Below are 22,959 nucleotides of genomic sequence, written 5' to 3' on the forward strand. Positions count from 1 at the left end.
AGAGTGGGACGCCCACAGAACAGAAACCCGCACAGAGCGGGACCCCCACAATACAGGAACCCTCACAGTGCAGGACCCCCACAGTGTGGGACGCCCACAGAACAGAACCCCCACAGAGTGGGACCCGCACAGTACAGGAAACCTCATTGTGCGAGACCCTCACAGCACAAGAAGCCGCACAATGCGGGACCCCCACAGTGCGAGACCCCCACAGCACAGGAACCCTCAAAGTGGGACCCCCACAGTACAGGAACCCTCACAATGTGAGACCCTCGCAGTGCAGAACCCCCATAGCATGGGACCCCACAGCGCAGAATCCCCACAGCATGGGAACCCAACTCAACGATAGTTAAGTTTAAGTCGTGGCGTTGAAAATGCCATCGTGAAGCGATTTTAAATGTTAATTAGGCCTCTGCCTGCCTTTTGCGGCAGTCTCATCAATGGACTGATTTGGGTTTATAAAAATGGACTGGAATATGGTTGGATTGCTCAATCCCGGTATTTTAACCCCATTCCCCCGACACTGTCTCGCCCAATGGGCTATGTTCTCAGGTTTATTAATCCTGCAACGTAACCACCACACTAACCCGACCTATATCTGCAGAGCGATCAGTGGATCTATTTATCAAATGTAAGCGCACGTCCATCAATCAGAAAATGGATATAATTCTGAGTTAAGGCAAGGATCTCGCGGGAACCAGTCAGCACGGTCACTGATCAACAAATCCGTAAAATCTCGCTGTGAGGACAGACAAGCCAGACACAGAAATTACTACCAACAACTGGACACACCCATGTAGGCACAGCACCGAAACCATTTATTGTTATGAAAAACCATGTCTTTATATCAAATGCTGACACATCACATGAATGCCAGAAAAGTAATAAAATGCAGTCACATGGGAGGGAGGAGGTGTTCGGCCTCTAATAAGGTGGCAGATCCACATCATTTGCAGTGTTTTTGGTTTTCTTTCAATTATTTTTCTCCCTTCTTGACAACAACGAATTTGTAGGTTCCAACTACTTTGCAGGCCAGAGTGAAAGGATGAGTGGAAAATAAGTGTGGGGGGAATGGGTGTAGGGAGACAGGCTGAGGAGAGAGTGACAGGCCCCAGTCAGCAATGAATCTTGAGAGTGGGTCGGAAATTGGATATTGGCTGTGCAGAATGGTCCCCATGGTGACTGATGAGAGAGTTGAAGGTGGCCGCCTGCGCCATTGAGTTAGGAGAGCACTCTCTGCAGGAAGACTGGAATAAGGGACAGAACCATCAGCGTGGCAGTGGCTGGGTTAAATCCGACAGTTCCGCTGCCTGCTGGCTTGGGTGTAATCATTGCAGGTGCTATTTCTGACACGTTCACCTACAGAAAGAAAAAGGAAAATGAGCAAAAGGCAAAACAGATTTCAGCCCGGGAGTTTTATAAACCCGTAAATGAATTCAGCTCGGGTCAATATTAGACAACCAACATTTAAGAAAACAGAGAAAAATATTTCGAAATTAGGAATTCAAATTTTGCCTACAAAACAACGGTGACTGCATTTCAAAAGTAATATCTGTGAGATGCCTTGGGACACCATTGGGTTGTCAACCTTCCAGGATTGTCCTGGAGTCTCCCGGAATTGAAAATTTAACTCCAGGACACTGCTGTGAGCAAAAACCCAGGAGAAAAAAACTCACAGGGTGCATTAAAAAAATGCGTTATTTTTCATTTTCTTTGACCAATTTTGTTTAGTAGTTATAAAAATATTGGAGATGTGGAATAAAGGCCATTTGACTGTCAGTAAAGAATCATCCAATTGGGTAACAAACAGTTTTTTCACTTCCCAATTGGCTGTAGGAAGGCGGGGCACCACGAGGATGGACGTGTTGGGCGACCAATGGTGGGAGTGTGGGAGCGAGGCACCGCGAAGATGGACATGTTGGGCGACCAATGGCGGGAGTGTGGTGGCGAGGTACCACGAAGATGGATGTGTTGGATGATCAATGGCGGGAGTGTGGGGGAAGGGCGCTTGGAGGCAGGAGGTCCTGTGATGACACCTCCAGCAATATGTCCAAAACAAAGGGGGTAACCCTAGGTGGTCAGCTCTGCCATGGCTCAGTGGGTAGAATGGTCGCCTCTGAATCAGAATGTTGTGGGTTCAATTCCCATTCCAGAGACTTGAACCCACAACAGCACAAAAGTCTAGGCTGACACTTCCAGTGCAGTGCTGAGGGAGTGCTGCACTGTCATAGGTACCATCTTTCATATGAGACATTAAACCGAGGCCCCGTCTGCTCTCTCAGGTGGACATAAAAGATTTCATGGCAGTATTTCGAAGAAGAGCAGGGAAGTTCTCCCCGGTGTCCTGGCCAGTATTTAACCCTCAATCAAAATCACTAAAACAGATGATCTGATTATTAACACATTGCTGTTTGTGAGAGCTTGCTGTACGCAAATTGGCTGCCACATTTCCTACATTACAACAGTGACTACACTTCGAAAGAAAAGTGCTGTAAATGCTTTGGGACGTCCAGTGGTCGTGAAAGGCTCTATATAAATGCAAGTCTTTCTTTCTTTTAATACGCAAGTCGGTTCAAGGACCCAGATTGCCATTTCAATTGGGAAGTAGTGAGAGGCTGCAGCAGACACACTCTGATCCGTTCCGTGGGCGAGAGAGCACGAGAGGCCCAGCAGAGCTCAGTTTGGAATTATTTTTGTGGGGCAGGTGTACAAAGCACAGGGTCGCTATTGAAACCTCCAGGAATACAACCAGCCAGAGTTGGCAACCCCTCGGACACCCTGATGATATGAAAGGCCTTATATAAATACAAAGACTTTCTTTTCTTACTGAAACACTCCCCTGTGACCCAGCGTTTTGAGTAAAGGCAACATCTGGGTCTCCCAAAGGTGCAGCTTATTACCTCTGCTGCTGCTCCAAGCCCTGGGAATGGGGGTATGATACTGGCCAGAATTCAACCACAAACCAAGGCAGAGTTCCTTTAAAAACATGCTCAGACATCCTTTCTGAAGCCTATGGGCATTGAATCACCCAGACCAGGGAAAACCCAGTTCCACCTCTTGGTCTGTGCTGAGGTAAATCAGTCAGGTCAGTGGCAGGAGCTATAACATCCCTGCACTATGGAGGGGAAATTCAGCCACGGCTCCCTGTCTTCCAATCACTATCGAATGCCCCACCTTGAAAAGGGTCGTGTCTGGACCACAGAAATGGCCAGGTTATGGCTGAAGTTCCTCTTTTAATGGACAATCCAGGATTGCCTGTTCTTCCCTGTGATTAGCAGCCCGTTAAGAAAATTACATAGAATTTAAAACACAGGAATAGGATATTCAACTGGTGTTAAATGCCTCAGCTCATCTGCTGTTGAAACCCTTCATCCATGCCTTTGTTACCTTCAGATGTGACTATTCCAATACTCTTCTGGCTGGTGTCCCTCCTTTCACCCTCCATAAATTTGAGCTCATTCAAAACTCTTCTGCCCATATCCTAACTCGTGTCCCATTCACCCATCACCCTTGTGCTCGCTGACCTAAATTGGCTTCCAGTCCGGCAATGCCTCGATTTTAAAATCCTTGTTTTTAAATCCCACCATGGCCTTGTCCCTCCCTATCTCTGTAACCTCCTTTGGCCCTACAACTCTCCAAAATCTCTGCACTCCTCCAATTCTAGCATCTTGCACATCCTCAATTTCCATCACTCCGCCATTGGCAGCCATTTCTCCAGCTGCCTAGGCCCTAAGCTCTGAAATTCCCTCCCTGAACTTCTCCATCTCTCCATCTCTCTCTCCTCCTTTAAGATGCCCCTTAAAGCCTCCCTCTGACCAAGTTTTCAGTCAGCTGCCCTAATATCTCCTTAGGTGGCTCGGTGTCAAATCTTGTCTGATAACTCTGCTGTGAAACGCCTTGGGATGTTTTACTACATTAAAGGTGCTATATAAATGTAAGTTTGTTGTTGTTATTCTCTACACGAGCCAAAGGCAGGGGCCTTGAAATATGTGCTTTTTGGGAACACAGGTTTGTTAGCCAGTCATTGATTACAGCAGGAAGTCAGTCAGCTTCCCGATCTATTCCAAAAGTGACTTCATGCCTCTGCCACCATCAGGGTTAGCGTGATGGTCTCCGTGGTCAACTAGGAAGCCAGCACTGACACATGGAGAACAACAGTAACATTATTAAACTGCAGGACTTTATGCCTGTCCATGTCTTTAAATAACCAGAACAAATGCAAAATACTGTGGATGCTAGAAATCTGAAATAAAAACAGAAAATGCTGGAAATGCTCGGGCAGCATTTGTGGAGAGAGAGACAGAGTTAACATTTCAGGTCGATGACCTTTCATCAGAACGAGCAAAAGTTAGAGATTTAACAAGTTTTAAGCAAGTGCAAGGGCAGGGAAAGCAGAGGGTGAGGAGCGAGGGGATAGGAAAGAACAAAAGGGATAATGGTGCTGTTTAAATAACTACTTGGGTGGCCCGTGTGCAACCATGAGGCCAGAACCGAGGATGCATCAGACGACAGGAAAAAACAAACAGTAAAAATTGGGGCTGAGGACAAAGATTCAACGTTATCTATTTATTATTAGAAGTTTTTCATACGGCGACCACTTCCTGCCCACAAACCTCCTTTCTGATTTGGGTGTGATTCGAGAGGGCAGGTGCAAACCGTACCACTGAGAGAGAGATGGGGGGGCGGGGGTGAGGCGGGGGAGAGAAACCAATCATGTTGCCCCATATCTCCAGAAGTCTCCGCAGAGCAAACAAAATGCTGAAGATTATATATAGAAAAATCAGAGGAGATCCAACTGAAGCAATGCAGAGCTCTAGCCAATCATTTCCGTCAGGACCATACCCAGTTCTGGTCACCCACACACAAGGGCAACATTTGCTGTCAACCATGCCTCAGAGGATAGCACTCCCGCCTCTGAGGCAGAAGGTTGTGGGTTCAAGCCCCACTCCAGAAACATAATCTAGGCTGCTGAGGGAGTGCTCCACTGTTGGAGGTGCCATCTTTTGGAGGAGATGTTAAACTCCGTCTCTCCTCTCTGGTGGATGTAACAGATCTGATGGCACTGTTTTGAATAAGAGCAGGGGAGTTCTCCCAGTTTCCTTGCCAATATAGGGAACAAGGGAATGGCAGACCAATTAAACAAATACTTTGGTTCTGTCTTCACTAAGGAAGACAAGAATAACCTCCCAAAATATTAGGGGACCGAGGGTCCAGCGAGAAGGAGGAACTGAGGGAACTGAGAGAAATCCTTATTAGTCAGGAAATGGTGTTAGGGAAATTGATGGGATTGAAGGCCGATAAATCCCCAGGGCCTGATAGTCTGCATCCCAGAGTAATTAAGGAGGTGGCCCTAGAAATAGTAGATGTATTGGTGGTCATTTTCCAACAGTCCATGCACTCTCGATCAGTTCCTATGGATTGGAGGGTAGCTAATGTAACCCCACTTTTCAAAAAAGGAGAGAGAGAGAACGCAGGGAATTATAGACCGGTTAGCCTGACATCGGTAGTGGGGAAAATGCTGGAATCAATTAGTTAAGATGTAATAGCAGTGCATTTGGAATGCAGTGATAGGATCAGTCCAAGTCAGCATGGATTTATGAAAGGGAAATCATGCTTGACAAATCTTCTAGAATTTTTTGAGCATGTAACTAGTAGAGTGGACAGGGGAGAACCAGTTGATGTGGTGTATTTGGACTTTCAAAAGGCTTTTGACAAGGTCCCACACAAGAGATTAGTGTGTAAAATTAAGGCACATGGGATTGGGGGTAATGTATTGACGTGGATAGAGAACTGGTTGGCAGACAGGAAGCAAACAGTAGGAATAAACGGATCCTTTTCAGAATGGCAGGAAGTGACTAGTGGGGTACCACAAGGTTCATCATGGGACACCAGCTATTTACAATATACATTAATGATTTGGACGAAGGAATTGAATGTAATATCTCCAAGTTTGCAGATGACACTAAGCTGGGTGGTGGAGTGAGCTGTGAGGAGGATGCTAAGAGGCTGCAGGGTGACTTGGACAGGTTAGGTGAGTGGGCAGATGCATGGCAGATGCAGTGCAATGTGGCTAAGTGTGAGGTTACCTACTTTGCTGGCAAAAACAGGAAGGCAGATTATTATCTGAATGGTGACAGATTAGTAAAAGGGGAGGTGCAACGAGACCAGGGTTTTGTGGTACATCAGTCATTGAAAGTAGGCATGCAGGTACAGCAGGCATTAAAGAAAGCAAATGGCATGTTGGCCTTCATAGCGAGAGGATTTGAGTATAGGAGCAGGGAGGTCTTATTGCAGTTGTACAGGGCCTTGGTGAGACCACACCTTGAGTATTGTGTGCTGTTTTGGTCTCCTAATCTGAGGACGGACATTCTTGCTGTTGAGGGAGTGCAGCGAAGGTTCACCAGACTTATTCCCAGGATAGCAGGATTGACATATGAAGAAAGACTGGATTGATTAGGCTTATATTTACTGGAATTTAGAAGAATGAGAGGGGATCTCGTAGAAACATATAAAATTCTGACGGGATTAGATGCAGGAAGAATGTTCCCGATGTTGGGGAAGTCCAGAACCAGGGGTCACAGTCTAAGGATAAGGGGTAAGCCATCTAGGTCCGAGATGAGGAGAAACTTTTTCACCCAGAAAATTGTGAACCTATGGAATTCTCTACCACAGAAAGTTGTTGAGTCCAGTTCAGTGGATATATTCAAAAGGGAGTAAGATGTGGCCCTTACGGTTAAAGGGATCAGTGGGTATGGGGAGAAGGCAGGAGTGGGGTACTGAAGTTGCATGATCAGCCCTGATCATATTGAATGGTGGTACAGGCTCGAAGGACCGAATGGCCTGCTCCTGCATCTATTTTCTATGTTTTCTATGTTTCTATGTAATATCCACCCCTTAACCAACTAAAACAGATTATCTGTGTGCAGCATATGGATGTGTACCTGTGTACACATTTTGGGTGTGTAGCATATGGGTGTTTTCTATAAGTATTCTGCATGATAGAATTGGTTCATTAAAAAACCATGACAGAAGTTTTGACATGTTTCTGTGGGGTTTTCCATTACAAATTAAAATGTGTTACAGAAATGAATGTTTATGGGCAGGAAGTGGTTGGCATATACAAAACATTTAACAATAAATAGATAATGTTGAATCGTTCTCCTCAGCCACAATTTTTGTGTTCGGTTTCTCTAAAATTCATCCTTGGTTCTGGCCACATGGTCGCTCATGGCCCACCCAAGTAGTTATTTAAACACATCCACGAGGATATAGTCCTGCAGCGTTCAATCTTTGTACAACACTCATCTTACTGTTGTGTTGCATTCCTCTTCCCAGTGTCACTTGCAATTTGAAAATGTTGATTAACTAAGAACTGGAAGAAATGTTGGGCATGTGGCATTGGATTAATTTATACAGAGGTATTCCAATGCTGTCCTGGCCAGCCTCCCATCTTCCACCCTCAGCTCACCCAAAACTCGGCAGCCTATTTCCTAACTCGCACCAAGTCCTATTCACTGATCTCCCCTGTGCTCGCTGACCTCTTTTGGCTCCCGGTCCAGCAACACCTCAATTTTAAAATTCTCATCCTTATTTTCAAAAGCTCCATGGCCTGTCCTCTCCCTATCTCTGAAACCTCCTCCAGCCCTACAACCCACCAAAACCTCTGCGCTCCTCCAATTCTGGCCTTTTGAGCTTCCCCACTTTTAATTGCTCCACCATTAGTGGCCCTGCCTTCAGCTGCCTGGACTCTAAGCTCTGGAATTCCCTCCCTGAACTTTCCCGCCTCTCTACCTCTCTCTCCTCCTTTAAGATGCTCCTTAAAACCTACATCTTTGACCAAGCTTTTGGTCACCTGTCCTAATAACTCCTTTATGAGGCTTGGTGTCAAATGTTGTCTGATAATGCCCCTGTGAAGTGCTTTGGGACATTTTACTATGTTAAAGGCGCTATATAAATGCCAGTTGTTGTTGTTGTAATGGTAGACCTGAACTCACAGACTTGTAGCTCTCATTAGGCAGTTGCAAGGCAGCAGGTAGGAAGAACCCCATTGCAGAATCAGTTCACACTATTCTTACATTGCACGGTAAACAATTAACAGCAGCAGTCTGTGCAAAACCCTGCTGTCGACACCTGTCCCACGGACAGACCTTGTACAAGTTGCACTGCCTCGAACCCACCACGGTTTAATAATGTGACAGACTAATAGTGGGGAAAGCAGTCAGAGAGAAGCTACTGAGAGTTTCTCTCACTCTGGAGATCACTTAAGAATAGCATAGATGCATTTAAATGTAAGCTACATAAGTGCACGAGGGAGAAAGGAATAGGAGGATATGTTGATGGAATTGGATGAAGTAGAGTGGGAGAAGGCTCGTGTGGAACATTATCACTATAGACCAGTTGGGCCGAATGGCCTGTTTCTGTGCTGTAAATTCTGTGTAATTCCATATGCCTCGTCTATATCTTAAAAGATTTCTAAGGGAACTCTCTGAATGGTCCCACCATAAGTGACACAAATCAGAAGGTCTTGTGTTCTATCACATGTGTGTCCTGGGTTAGCTACCTGAGCCAGGGTAGATGAGGTGCTACACTTGGCGTCATCCCTCCTGGGTCAGGGAGTGGGAGAAAAGCCAATATTCCTGCTCCTGATTACATCCAATGACATATCTCTCTCCCCCGTGCTGGAGAGTTCGAGGCAAGGACCCGATTCGGCTTGTGTGTGACAGCCCCCATGGTCAAAGAGCTTGTCCAGCCTTACACCTAAAGGATGGACACCTGGAGGAGGGGCCTAAGGGTGTCATGACTGTGGAACCAGATTTTAGTGAGAGTCAGCACCTTCAGGAGAGGAGGGGACCTGTACCCCAGTGAGAGTTATCACTGTGTGTGTGAGAGAGAGAGCTGAAGATAAATATTAGCCGGTTACCTGACTGGCTGGGTACCCTGCGAGGAGCCGAGAACAAAGCAACTCCAGATCTTCAGCTCACTTTGGATTGGGGTAGGGTGCATTAAAATGAAATCCTTCAAACATCACGCAAAGCCTGTTTTCAGTATTGGTCACCTCACGACATTTCTTATACAGCTCCCCACTGAAACTTTCGGTACATCTTGGCTCAGAGCTGTCAGCTCATTCCTGCCTCCTTGTTGAAGGACCCGTGCCTGTCTCAGCTCCTGTGCGCAACGAGAAGTGCTTCCTTTCTGTCTTGTTACTGCACGGCTCGTTTTGAGTCTCCGTTTTCGGTTCTTTATAAAATGGAATGAATGTTTCGAAGAGCTCGGGAGGGGGTGGGTGGGGTCAGTTATTGGCACGAGAAACCTATAATCAGCTAGAAGAAACTAGATCTGCAGCCTACTCACTCCCGTTTCTTATAAAACAACCATAGAAGCTGCAGCCGAGTGGGCAACGAGCAGGGAGCAGCGTGTCAGCAGAGAATAGTTACACCCTTCACCACTAGGTGCAGTCTCCACACGTCCCTTGGAAAGGAGCAGCCATGTGATTAGCAATATTTAAACAGCAGCATTATCACCGCTCCTTCACCTCTGACCCACCATTCCCAGCACCGGTGTCAGACAGCGCAGTGTTAGGGTGTAATCCTAGTGATTAATTTGCATTGTTCCGAGCATAAATTCACATGCACCCGATTATCTGGCCATTTATCTCACTGTTGTTTGTGGGATCTTGCTGTGCACAAATTGGCTGCTGAATTTCCCTACATTACAACAATGACCACATTTCATAAGAACTCCCTAAAACTATAACCTCCTCCCGCCATACAACCCTCCGAGATCTCTGCACTCCTCAAATTCTGCATCCTGGTTTTCAGCACTCCACCATTGGCGGCTGTGCCTTCATCTGCCTGGGCCCTGAGCTCTGGAATTCCCTCCCTAAACTGCTCCGCCTCTCTACCTCTCTCCTCCCTTAAGAGGCTCTTTAAGACCTACCTCTTTCACCTGCTCTAATATCTCCTTATGTGGCTTGCTGTAAAATTTTGTTTGCTAATGCTCCCGCGAAGCGTTTTGGGACGTTTTACTGTGTTAAAGGTGCTATATAAATGCAAGCTGTTGTTGTACAATTAGTAGCAATAGGGTCATTTTGACTTTGGGTGAAGTCAGTGGAAATAAATGTCGGGACAGATATAAAACGGTTCCGATTTTGCCCGTTTTACGCTATTGCCCAAAGATAAAATGACCCCAAATGTGTAAGAAAAAACTGTATAAACGGTATAAAATCCCTCTGTTTCAACAGATTAACACCTTCAAAAATATAACCGAGAGAAGAATCTCACCTGAGCGTGTTTGCTAACATCACAGCGAGACATGCCCAGGAAACAAAAGCAATGGCTCGTAGAATCGTCTGGGATGAGCACAATTAAACGGAGAGCTGATCGGGCATGTTGGCGGGTCCTGGGTCACAGAGAACAAGTGTACAGTAAACATGAGAACTGGGCTGGGCTTTGTGAGCAGAGCTGAAGGGATTGGGATAGGCTGATTGGAATGTCTCTGTTTCCTGTTCAAAGTTAAGTGGCATTGTCCCAGACTGTGTGGGATAGAGAGGACAGTCTAAGAGTAGCCGGGACGTGATAGGCCGGATGCCTGGCTCGAGGTGGAGTAGGACCGACACCAACCTTTCATGAGTTATAATCCCTCACCCCTGGTAACACTCCAGTGCATCGGCACCACAACAGTTCCATTGCTTTTATATCTTTCCTGTAATGTTTTGCCCAAAACTGTACCTTTAGAGAGGGTGCAGATGAGATGTACTGGAATTGTATCAGGGGTGAAGAACTTGTAACGTGGAGAGACCGGAGTAGATTGGGATTTTCTTCTTAGGGCAGAAAAAGTTAAGAGCATAAGAAATAGAAGCAGGAGTAGGCCATATGGCCCCTCGAGCTTGCTCCACCAATCAATAAGATCATAACTGAACTTTTACATCAATTCCACTTTCCTGCCCTATCCCCATATCCTCTATCGATTAAGGGAAGATTTGGTAGAGATGTTCAAAATCATCAAGGGTTTTGATAGAGTAAAGGAGAAACGGTTTCCATTGGCAAGAGGGTCGGTAACCAGAGGACACAGATGTAAGATGATTGGCAAGAGAACAAAAAGCGAGATGAGGAGAATTTGTTTTACCAGCGAGTTGTTATGATCTGGAATGCACGGCCTGAAAGGGCGGTGGAAGCAGATTCAATAGTAACTTTCAAAAGGGAATTGGATAAATAGTTGAAGGGAAAAAATGTACAGGGCTACAGAAAAAGAGCAGGGGGAGTGGGACTAATTGGATAGCTCTTTAAAAGAGCTGCCACAGGCACAGTGGGCCGAATGGCCTCATCCTATGCTGTACTATACTATGGTTCTGTATGATTCTACATTACCCGTAGGTCAGTTAGAGAGCAAATGTGGTTATTTGTAAATTTCTGGCTCCAGATCAGAAGTTAGCATGAATTTACTGGCTTTTTAAATTTTTTTTTAAAGATTGCTTTGCCTTTGACCCTTTGAAATGTGGCATGTGGACATGCGCAGAACAATGGATACACTGACCAGAAATTATCACTTCTTCATCAGCAAATCACGATTTCTCAAGTCCGATAAAATGAACAGGGGTCAAATCGCAAGCTGGCGAGGGCAGTTGCAGAAAAGCCCTGGTTATCAAATAGATTACTCGAGGATAAATATTAAAATCATGGTGCCGATTATTTTGTTGATGTTGAATTGTACAGAGTTTGTAAATTCTACTAAACCCAACAGTCGGCAGATTATGGTGGAAAGTATTTCCAGTCAAACAGCTGCCAGGAAGTTCTGGTCTGTGCGATATGTGAGAATGTTAACATACTCCAGTAACAGATGAAAAAGCAAGGTGTCTTGTACCAACACTGTAATTAGTAATTAGGAATGAAGCACGTACATTTTAACAGTGGAATGATGGTCAAAGCACCATTGAGCACAAAGAAAACATTTATTTCAGCTGAACATCTGGAACAGCTTCAACAACTGGGATTAGCCAACTTCATAGGCAGAAAACTAGTCTGGTAGAAACCTTAGTCCCTCTACTATCCCAATTCAGCCAAGGAGCAGGGTAGTGAGAGGCAGCAGATTTCCTCTAGTGTATTATATGTTAAGGACTGCAAGAAAGTCTCCTATCTTGGGACATTGGAACCGGTTCTGGGGGAGGTGGGACCAGTACAAACCGGACGGTCTGCACCTGGGCAGGACCGGAAACAATGTCCTAGGGGGAGTGTTTGCTAGTGCTGTTGAGGAGGAGCTAAACTAGCATGGCAGGGGGATGGGAACCTATGCAGAGAGACAGAGGGAAATAAAATGGAGGCAGAAGCAAAAGATAGAAAGGAGAATAGTAAAAGTGGAGGGCAGAGAAACCCAAGGCAAAAAACAAAAAGGGCCACATTACAGAAAAATTCTAAAGGGGCAAAGTGTGTTAAAAAGACAAGCCTGAAGGCTCTGTGCCTCAATGCGAGGAGTATTCGGAATAAGGTGGACGAATTAACTGCGCAGACAGCAGTTAACGGATATGATGTAATTGGCATCATGGAGACATGGCTCCTGGGTGATCAAGGCTGGGAACTCAACATCCAGGGGTATTCAACATTTAGGAAGGATAGGCAGAGAGGAAAAAGAGTCGGGCTGGCGTTGCTGGTTAAAGAGGAAGTTAATGCAATAGTAAGGAGGGACATTAGCCTGGATGATGTGGAATCGGTATGGGTGGAGCTACTGAATTCCAAAGGGCAGAAAAGGTTAGTGGGAGTTGTGTACAGACCACCAAATAGTAATAGTGAGGTTGGGGACAGCATCAAACAAGAAATAAGGGATGTGTGCAATAAAGATACAGCAGTTATCATGGGTGACTTTAATCTACATATTGATTGGGTGAACCAAACTGGTAGCAATGCAGTGGAGGAGGATTTCCTGGAGTGTATTAGGGATGGTTTTCTAGACCAATATGTCTAGCAACCAACTAGAGAGCTGGCTATCCTGGACTGGGTGATGTGTAATGAGAAGGGACTAATTAGCAATCTTGTTGTGCGAGGCCCCTTGGGGAAGAGTGACCATAATATGGTAGAATTCTATATTAAGATGGAGAGTGACACAGTTAATTCGGAAACTAGGGTCCTGAACTTAAGGAAAGGTAACTTCAACGGTATGAGGTGTGATTTGGCTAGAATAGACTGGCAAAGGATACTTAAAGGGATGACACTGGATAAGCAATGGCAAACATTTAAAGATCACATTTATGGATGAACTTCAGCAATTGTACATCTCTGACTGGACTAAAAATAAAACGGGGAAGGTGGCTCAACCATGGCTAACAAGGGAAATTAAGAATAGTGTTAAATCCAAGGAAGAGGCATATAAATTGGCTAGAAAAAGCAACAAACCTGAGGACTGGGAGAAATTTAGAATTCAACAGAGGAGGACTAAGGGTTTAATTAAGAGGGGGAAAATAGAGTACGAGAGGAAGCTTGCAGGGAACATAAAAACTGACTGCAAAAGCTTCTATAGATGTGTGAAGAGAAAAAGATTAGTGAAGACAAACATAGGTCCCTTGCAGTCAGATTCAGGTGAATTTATAATGGGAAACAAAGAAATGGCAGACCAATTGAACAAATACTTCGGTTCTGTCTTCATGAAGGAAGACACAAATAACCTTCTGAATGTACTAGGGGACAGTGGGTCTAGTGAGAAGGAGTAACTGAAGGATATCCTTATTAGGTGGGAAATTGTGTTAGGGAAATTGATGGGATTGAAGGCTGATAAATCCCCGGGGCCTGAGAGTCTGCATCCCAGAGTACTTAAGGAAGTGGCCCTAGAAATAACGGATGCATTGGTGATCATTTTCCAACAGTCTATCGACTCTGGATCAGTTCCTATGGATTGGAGGTTGGCTAATGTAACACCACTTTTTAAAAAAAGGAGGGAGAGAGAAAACGGGTAATTATAAACCGGTTAGCCTGACATCAGTAGTTGGGAAAATGTTGGAATCAATCATTAAGGATGAAATAGCAGCGCATTTGGAAAGCAGTGACAGGATCGGACCAAATCAGCATGGATTTATGAAAGGGAAATCATGCTTGACGAATCTTCTAGGATTTTTTGAGGATGTAACTAGTAGAGTGGACAAGGGAGAACCAGTGGACGTGGTGTATTTGGACTTTCAAAAGGCTTTTGACAAGGTCCCGCACAAGAGATTGGTGTGCAAAATCAAAGCACATGGTATTGGGGGTAATGTACTGATGTGGATAGAGAACTGGTTGGCAGACAGGAAGCAGAGAGTTGGGATAAACAGGTCCTTTTCAGAATGGCAGGCAGTGACTAGTGGAGTGCCGCATGGCTCAGTGCTGGGACCCCAGCTCTTTACAATATACATTAACGATTTAGATGAAGGAATTGAGTGTAATATCTCCAAGTTTGCGGATGACACTGAACTGGGTGGCGGTGTGAGCTGTGAGGAGGATGCTAAGAGGCTGCAGGGTAACTTGGACAGGTTAGGTGAGTGGGTAAATGCATTGCAGATGCAGTATAATGTGGATAAATGTGAGGTTATCCATTTTAGGGGCAAAAACACAAAGGCAGAATATTATCTGAATGGCGGCAGATTAGGAAAAGGGGAGGTGCAACGAGACCTGGGTGTCATGGTTCCTCAGTCACTGAAAGTGGGCATGCAGGTACAGCAGGTGGTGAAGGCGGCAAATGGTATGTTGGCCTTCATAGCTAGGGGATTTGAGTATAGGAGCAGGGAGGTCTCACTGCAGTTGTACAGGGCCTTAGTGAGGCCTCACCTGGAATATTGTGTACAGTTTTGGTCTCCTAATCTGAGGAAGGATATTCTTGCTATTGAGGGAGTGCAGCGAAGGTTCACCAGACTGATTCCAGGGATGGCTGGACTGTCATATAAGGAGAGATTGGATCAACTGGACCTTTATTCACTGGAGTTTAGAAGGATGAGAGGGGATCTCATACAAACGTATAAGATTCTGACGGGACTGGACAGGTTAGATGCGGGAGGAATGTTCCCGATGTTGGGGAAGTCCAGAACCAGGGGACATAGTCTTAGGATAAGGGGTAGGCCATTCAGGCCTGAGATGAGGAGAAACTTCTTCACTCAGAGAGTTGTTAACCTATGGAATTCCCTGCCGCAGAGAGTTGTTGATGCCAGTTCATTGGATATATTCAAGAGGGAGTTAGATATGGCCCTTACAGCTAAGGGGATCAAGGGGTATGGAGAGAAAGCAGGAAAGGGGTACTAAGGGAATGATCAGCCATGATCTTATTGAATGGCGGTGCAGGCTCGAAGGGCTGAAAGGCCTACTCCTGAACCTATTTTCTATGTTTCTATGTTTCTATGTTTATTCCTAGTGAAATCATGAACGCTTCTTAAAAAATAGTTAGTAACCAGAGGAAATCTACCTCACCCCAATCCAAGTCTATGCAAAAGAATTTAGCTGGAATGAGCCTTCAACCACGTATTCACAGCATAACTAAAACCGCCTATTTCCACATCCGTAACATCAGCCATTTCAGCCCTTGCCTCAGCTCATCCGCTGCAGAAGCCCTCATCCATGCCTTTGTTACCTCTAGACTTAACTATTCCAATGCACTCCTGGCTGACCTCCCACATTCTACCCTACATAAACTAGAGGTGATCCAAAACTTGGCTGCCCGTGTCCTAACTCGCACCAAGTCTCACTCATCCATCACCCCTGTGCTCGCTGACCTACATTGGCTTCCGGTTAAGCAACGCCTCGATTTCAAAATTCTCATTCTTGTTTTCACATCCCTCCATAGCCTGACCCCTCCCTATCTCTGTAATCTCCTCCAGCCGCACAACCCCCCGAGATGTCTGCTCCCCTCTAACTCTGCCCTCCTGAGCATCCCTGATGATAATCACTCAACCATTGGTGGCTGTGCCTTCTGTTGCCTAGGCCCCAAGCTCTGGAACTCACTGCTTAAACCTCTCCGCTTCTCTACCTCTCTTTTCTTCTTCAAGACACTCCTTAAAACCTACCTCTTTGACCAAGCATTTGGTCACCTGCGCTAATTTCTACTTATGCGGCTCGGTGTCAAATTTTTATCGCATAATACTCCTGTAAAGTACCTTGGGACGTTTCACTACGTTAAAGCCGCTATATAAATACAAGTTGTTGTTGTTGGATCAATGACACAGATTATCCAGGCAACACAGGAGACCGTATACATACGCTCTGACAATTATCCAAGACAATTGACCGGTTATCTAATAGGTTTACCTATTAAATTATCTATATTGGTTCAGATGTAATTTGTCAATTAAAGCCATTTATAGGATGTGTTTAACTGTAGCAATCCCAGGTTAAGTTGAGGGAGTTAATGCAGATCGTTGGTGGAGTTTAATACCCTCAATTCTAAATTTTGAGTTTTATTGCTTTGCACAAAAACAATCACATTTCTAACTGTGTCTCTCTCATCCAGTGTGCATCAAAGGTGAACAGATTTGTACCAGCCCTGGGAGGGAGAGGCAGTGGGGTTGAGGGAGGCCCAAGGACTGGCTGTGGGAGGGGGGGAGGGGGTGACACTCCTGCTCCTCCTGACCCACAAGGATTCCTCTCCTGGCCTGTCTGCTGTCTCCTGCCAGGAATTACTGTCAGGTTTGGTGCTGTGTGAGCCTCTCCAGATTTTTAGTTAAAATGGAGCTGCGATGCCAATTGTATCATTGGATCATGACATTTGCCTGACCTGAGGTCCATTAAGATTGTGAGGCGGGGAAGGAACGCAACGGAACCCTTAGCCATCTTAAACCTCCACCATCATAACTCCTCCGCATTCTTAACCCAACCCCTATCCATTGTTCCCCAGCCATCTTAACTGCTACCCCCCTCCATCTTAAACCCCCACTATTTTAACCCCCTGTCGTACCAGTCCCGCCAGGCATACAGGATTCAAATCGACCCTTAAGTTTCTGAATTCCAACAGTGTCGTCCCTCCTCTCAGATTTCATTAGGTAAATTATTTGTCCCTAAGGGCGTTGCCTACAGGGAGGTCCCATGGAACATATATCCAGCTCTCCATGCAGGCACACCCCGGGACTCCCACTTTGCACAAATGATTACACAAACCCATTTTGTAGCCAGAACTTTACGATCTACAACTTGCATTTCAGTAGCACTCCTCGCATGCAGGAAGCAGTCTCAAAGTGCTTTACATTGAGGGAAAGTCTGGGGATCTGTAGTGTGAGGAGAGAGGGTGAGGTGGCAGAGGGTGGGAGGAGAAGGTGATGTGGGAGAGAGCGAGGAGGGACGGGAGGGGAGAGGAGGAGTAGAGGGTAGGGAGAGAGGGAGAGGGTGGGAGGAGATGGTGAGGTTGGAGAGGGCGGGGGAGAGAATGGGGTAGAAGGCGGGGGAGAGGTTGGGGGAGATGATGTGGTGGGAGGGTGGCGGTGAGGAAGTGTGGAGGTGGGTGGGGGAGAGGGCGGTGGGAGAGGGTGGGGGAGAGGTCGGGAAGAGGTCGGGGAGAGAGTGAGTAGACGGTGGGGAGGGTGGGGAGAAGGCTGGATAGAATGCAGGGAAGAGGTTGGAGAGGGCGGGGGAGAGGTTAGGGTGAGAATGGGATAGAAGCTGGGGGGAGATGTTGGGGAAGAGGGTGAAATGGGAGAGGGTGGGGCGAGAGCAGGAGGTGTGACAGGGTGAGGGAGGAGGGTGGGGGAGAGGGTGAGGTGGGAAAGGATGGAGTGGGAGATGGTGGGGAGAGGGTGAGGTGGGAGAGGGTGGGTGAGAGCGAGCGGTGCGACAGGGTTGGGGAGAGGCTGAGGGAGAGTGTGAGGTGGGAGAGGGTGGAGTGGGAGAGGGTGGGGAGAGGGTGAGGTGGGAGAGGGTGGGCGAGAGCGAGCGGTGCGACAGGGTTGGGGAGAGGGTGAGCTGAGAAAGGGTGGAGTGGGAGAGGGCGGGGTGAGGGTGAGGTGGGAGGTGCCAGGGGAGAGGGCAGGGGGAGAGCGCGGAGAAGGAGAAGGCAGGAGAGAAAGCAGGATGAGAGGATGGGAGAGGGCGGGGAGAGGGCGGGGGGAGAGGGTGCGGGCGAGGGCGGGGAAGAAGGTGGGGAAAGGGGAGGGACGAGGGAAGAGAGAAGGTTGGAAGAGTACGGGGAGAGGGCAGGGAAGCGGGTTGGGGAGAAGGCAGTGGGAGCTAATGGTTGAGTGGCGTATTGACCATCACTGACAGTGGCAGCTCCGCGGTTACATTATTAACTGCTTCTACCTAGGTGGTCAATATTTGCCAACGACAGCACTGGAGAGGTCCGAGCTGAACTGGACAAAGTCATCATCATTATAGGCAGTCCCTCGAAATTGAGGAAGACCTGCTTCCACTCTAAGAGTGAGTTCTTAGGTGACTTAACAGTCCAATGCAGGAATTACAGTCTCCGTCACAGGTGGGACAGACAGTGGTTGAAGGAAAGGGTGGGAGGGACTGGTTTGCCGCACACTCTTTCCACTGCCTGCGCTTGTTTTCTGCATGTTCTCGGAGACAAGACTCGAGGTGCTCAGCGCCCTCCCAGATGCTCTTCCTCCATTTAGGGCAGTCTTTGGCCAGGGACTCTCAGGTGTCGGTGGGGATGTTGCATTTTATCACATTACCAGGCACAGTATGAAGTGGAGATAAACACAGGCTCCTATTTTAAAAGCAGGTGTTTGGTTTTCATTTTGGAAATTCATATAAATTAGTCCTTCAGAACACGGTCAGTTTATAAACCAAACAGCCTGTATATATCAGGGCAGGGTTGTGGAGCATGAGAGGGCCAACAATTATCTTGCAAACCTCCCCGCCCCACACCTTGATTCTAAGAAGACAAGTTTCTGAATGTCATGCCCCTTTTACTGCCACTCAAAGATTCATCATCATCATCATAGGCAGTCCCTCAGACGAGGATGACTTGCTTCCACGAGTTCACAGATGTTTCGATGAAGGACCCGATGTTCCAGTCCTGAACTGCAATTGAGGGGGTGGAAGATGCCTGTGCGTGGAATTTTTTAACGTGTGGTGACCGTTGCACATCAGCCACCACACAGACTTGGCAGAGCTAGGCCTTTATCCAGTGGGAAGGATTAACCGGGATGACTGGAGACCTGCTGTGCTGCAAGGACCTAGTGCGCACACATATCGCAGTGTGGGCTGGCCTGTGCTGCCCCTGGGCCCTCGCCGCTTCTGGGCCCCGTATCCTCATCTGTCGCACTTCCGCCACGATCCCTCGCCACTCCTCCGCCACAAACATTCACCGCATCTTGCCACAAGCACTCGCCACTCAACAGCCCCAATCTTCCCAAGGATTACAGCGAGTTTGACATCCTGCTCCACACCCTGATCAGATATCCTGCTCCGAGGCATCACACAGTAAATTAGTCCTTCAGAACTTTCCGAATCATAGGAGGGACCTATTACCCTTAGCAGAGGGTTCAACAATCAGGGGTATGGATTTAAAATAATTGGTAGAAGGTTTAAAGGGGATTTGAGGAGGATTTTTTTCACCCAGAGGGTGGTGGGGGTCTGGAACTCACTGCCTGAAAGGGTGGTAGAGGCAGAACCTCTCATCACATTATAAAAGTACCTGGATGTGCACTTGAAGTGCCGTAACCTACAAGGCTACGGATCAAGAGCTGGAAAGTGGAATTAGACTGTATAGCTCTTTGTCGGTCAGCACGGACACGATGGGCCGAATGGCCTCCTTCCATGCTGTAAATTTCTATGATTCTATCTGATTCCCCTACTATTGCCTGGGTTTATTTACTTTTCGGACCATGTTCCTATTGTGGCACAGTGCTCTGTAAATCCAGTCACTGAAAAAAAGGTTAAAAATGAAAGCTAGACCCGTGTTTCTTTTGACTGGCACTCTCACACTTTTGCCAAGCCCTGACTGACTGACATCTCAAATAGGGGAGGTTTGGACAGGATCGCGCCTTAAATTCTGAAATTCACGTTACTGATGATGAAAGTTGACTATCTCCAGATGGTGAGGCGGGGGAAAGAGTGAAAAATAAATGGACACTGTCTCACTGAAATTCATTGGTCTACCTCCCTAGTAGGGGAATCAGATAGAATCATAGAAATTTACAGCACGGAAGGAGGCCATTCGGCCCATCGTGTCCGTGCCGACCGACAAATAGCTATACAGTCTAATTCCACTTTCCAGCTCTTGATCCGTAGCCTTGTAGGTTACAGCATTTCAAGTGCATATAGATTGAGTAGACTGGGTCTTTACTCGCTGGAGTTCAGAAGGATGAGGCGTGATCTTATAGAAACATTTAAAATAATGAAAGGGATAGACAAGATAGAGGCAGAGAGGTTGTTTCCACTGTTCGGGGAGACTAGAACTCGGGGGCACAGCCTCAAAATATGGGGGAGCCAATTTAAAACAGAGTTGAGAAAGAATTTCTTCTCCCAGAGGGTTGTGAATCTGTGGAATTCTCTGCCCAAGGAAGCAGTTGAGGCTAGCTCATTGAATGTATTCAAATCACAGATAGATAGATTGTTAACCAATAAGGGAATTAAGGGTTACGGTGGAGCTGAGTCCACAGCCAGATCAGCCATGATCTTGTTGAATGGCGGAGCAGGCTCGAGGGGCTGGATGGCCTACTCCTGTTCCTAATTCTTATGTTCTTATGTAAACCCACTGACAGAAAGGGCAGACAGCAAGATGCAAGCATTTGAAAAAGATTACATTTAAGATTAAGTAAGAATGGATGAAGCCCCATCTCGCCCAAGGAATCGAAGCACTACAACCTGTGGTTTGGAATCAGTCTGAAGGCGGCTCTCTCCTGCTGATTTCACAGATTTGAATTGCAGGTGAAATATTTACAGAGTGGCTCTCGAATCCCAGTGTCCCGTGACCACTGATCCGAATCCGTTATGAATCAGATAATCTGCTTCAACCCCAGGAATAAGGGACCAGTTTTCAACGTTTATCTATTGTTCAGTGGCTGAATTTAGAGTGCCCTCAAACACAGTGCCAAAATGGGAACATGGTCCGTAAAAATAATTTAGCCCAGCCAGTATTCGGAGAATCAGAGGATTTAGAACCAGGCGGGGAGGAAGAGTTTCAAACTGCGGAGGGGTTCAGCTACCTATTCTGTAACTGAGAGATCGTTTAAATAAAAAAAAACCTTCCTTTCAACAACTTTACCGTTTATTAAATGAATACATCCACCTTAAGTTTTCTCAGATATTTGAATGGGAAACAGTCTCAAAGATTACAGCAAGTTCTGAGATACCCGCACATGAGGGGAAAGTAAACTTCAGACCGTTATATTACTATCGATTTTCTTCTTACAGGTCCCTAGCCTGCCTCACGGTTTAATTCGCTCGTCCACCACCGCCTTGTCTAAGCACAGCACGGAGCTGACTACAACCCGGACAATCATTTCTCCTGCGCGTTCTCAGCTTCTAAACAACGGTAATTTCATGTGAATTTGACATTATTAACAAATGCATTCCTGAAATAATATTAATAGATGGATTTTAACTGGAGAGAGAGAGAGAGAGAGTGTGTGTCTCCGTACCTGGGTGGTTACATGGCCGCCCTCGCAAACCGTGATGTAGGAGATGAGAAGACAGATCAGGATTTTGTTCATTGTCACCGGGCCGAGCATCGTGGCGATCTCAACTGCCGATCCAACCTAATGATGAGTCAAAACCCCGACAGCTCCGAATCCTGCACCTCGGAGCTGAGCTCGGCGGAAACCAACCAAATAAGGTCGTCAAGAAATATGCAGGAATCGAGAGGAATAAAAAGAAACTCGTAAAGCTCTACTTTGAGAAAAACACACACTCACACACAGTTTCTGAATTAGACACAGTTTAGGCATCACTGGTTACCGAATGCTCTTACAACTTGTATTGCCAGCCAGTGCTTTATGTCAGAATTCCACTGATGTGGATTTGACTGTGAGGAGCAAAAATAGATAAAGAGGATATTTATTTCATTGTACCAACTGGTCTCCCGCGGCATTGCTCCTAAATCAAGAGGCTGTTTTTTAACAACAACTTACATTTATATAGCACTTTTCACATAGTAAGAAGCCTCACACGAAAGTAATCAGACACAAATTGACACTGAGCCAACGAAGGAGACATTAGGACAGGTGGCCAATAGCGTAGTCAAAGAGCTTTTAAGGGGAGCCTTAAAGGAGGGAGAGAGGCGGAGAGGCTTAAAGAATGACCTGCGATGTTCCCGACCTCGGGATGTGCCAAAGCACTTTATAGCCAATGAAGCACTTTTTTTGATGTGTAGTCACTGTTAATCTGCAGAGGTAACGAACGTCTCGTGATTCTCCGACTCACCCTATCCCGGAATCAATGCGCCACAGTCATCAGTGCGTACGCCCCAACACTCGATGCGGCAGATGAGACCAAAGAGGGTTTTTACTCCAACCTTGAAAAATTCCTGTCCCGCGTCCCTGCAGATGACAAACTGATCCTCCTCGGTGACTTCAACGCCAGGGTCAGCAAGGACACAGCCCTCTGGGGAGGCTTGATTGGCAGAGAGAGGGTAGGGAAAACCAACTCCAGCAGTACCCTATTCCTGACAAAATGTCTAGAACATGAACTTGTCATCACCAACACCTTGTTCCATCAGAGGGACAAATACAAGGCATTGTGACAACACCCTTGCTCCAAACACTGGCACCTGCTCGACTACGTCATCGCCCGAGCCAGGGATCGCAAGGATGTGCACATCACCCATGCCATGACAGGAGCTGACGACTGCTAGATGGAACCCCGCTTAATCCAATCCATCATTGACATCAACATAGCCCCAAAGCGGCAAGGGCAGCAGAAGCAGTGCCACAAAAAAGTCAATGCCAGGGCACTCAAAGACCCAGCTAAGAGAGCCCTATACAGTCAACACCTCACAGCTAACCTGGCATGCCTTGATGACCCTGAGAAGCAGAATGCCCACAGTGCTTGATTTTCCCTCCAGGTTTCCATAACCAGT

At 46.6% G+C, this 22,959-nt stretch overlaps 1 long non-coding RNA gene across 1 annotated transcript; it reads right to left on the reverse strand.

The window, feature by feature from the left end:
• Window positions 1-805: 805 nt before the first annotated feature.
• On the reverse strand, window positions 806-21,627 carry LOC139279323 (uncharacterized). Its single transcript, XR_011596445.1, has 3 exons — window positions 21,524-21,627; window positions 10,281-10,398; window positions 806-1,359 (listed from the first exon to the last, which is right to left on the reverse strand). It is a non-coding gene; the product is annotated as an uncharacterized lncRNA (long non-coding RNA).
• Window positions 21,628-22,959: the final 1,332 nt, after the last annotated feature.

The sequence above is a fragment of the Pristiophorus japonicus genome, chromosome 14 (assembly GCF_044704955.1).
Source record: "Pristiophorus japonicus isolate sPriJap1 chromosome 14, sPriJap1.hap1, whole genome shotgun sequence".
Classification (NCBI taxonomy): Eukaryota; Metazoa; Chordata; class Chondrichthyes; family Pristiophoridae; genus Pristiophorus; species Pristiophorus japonicus.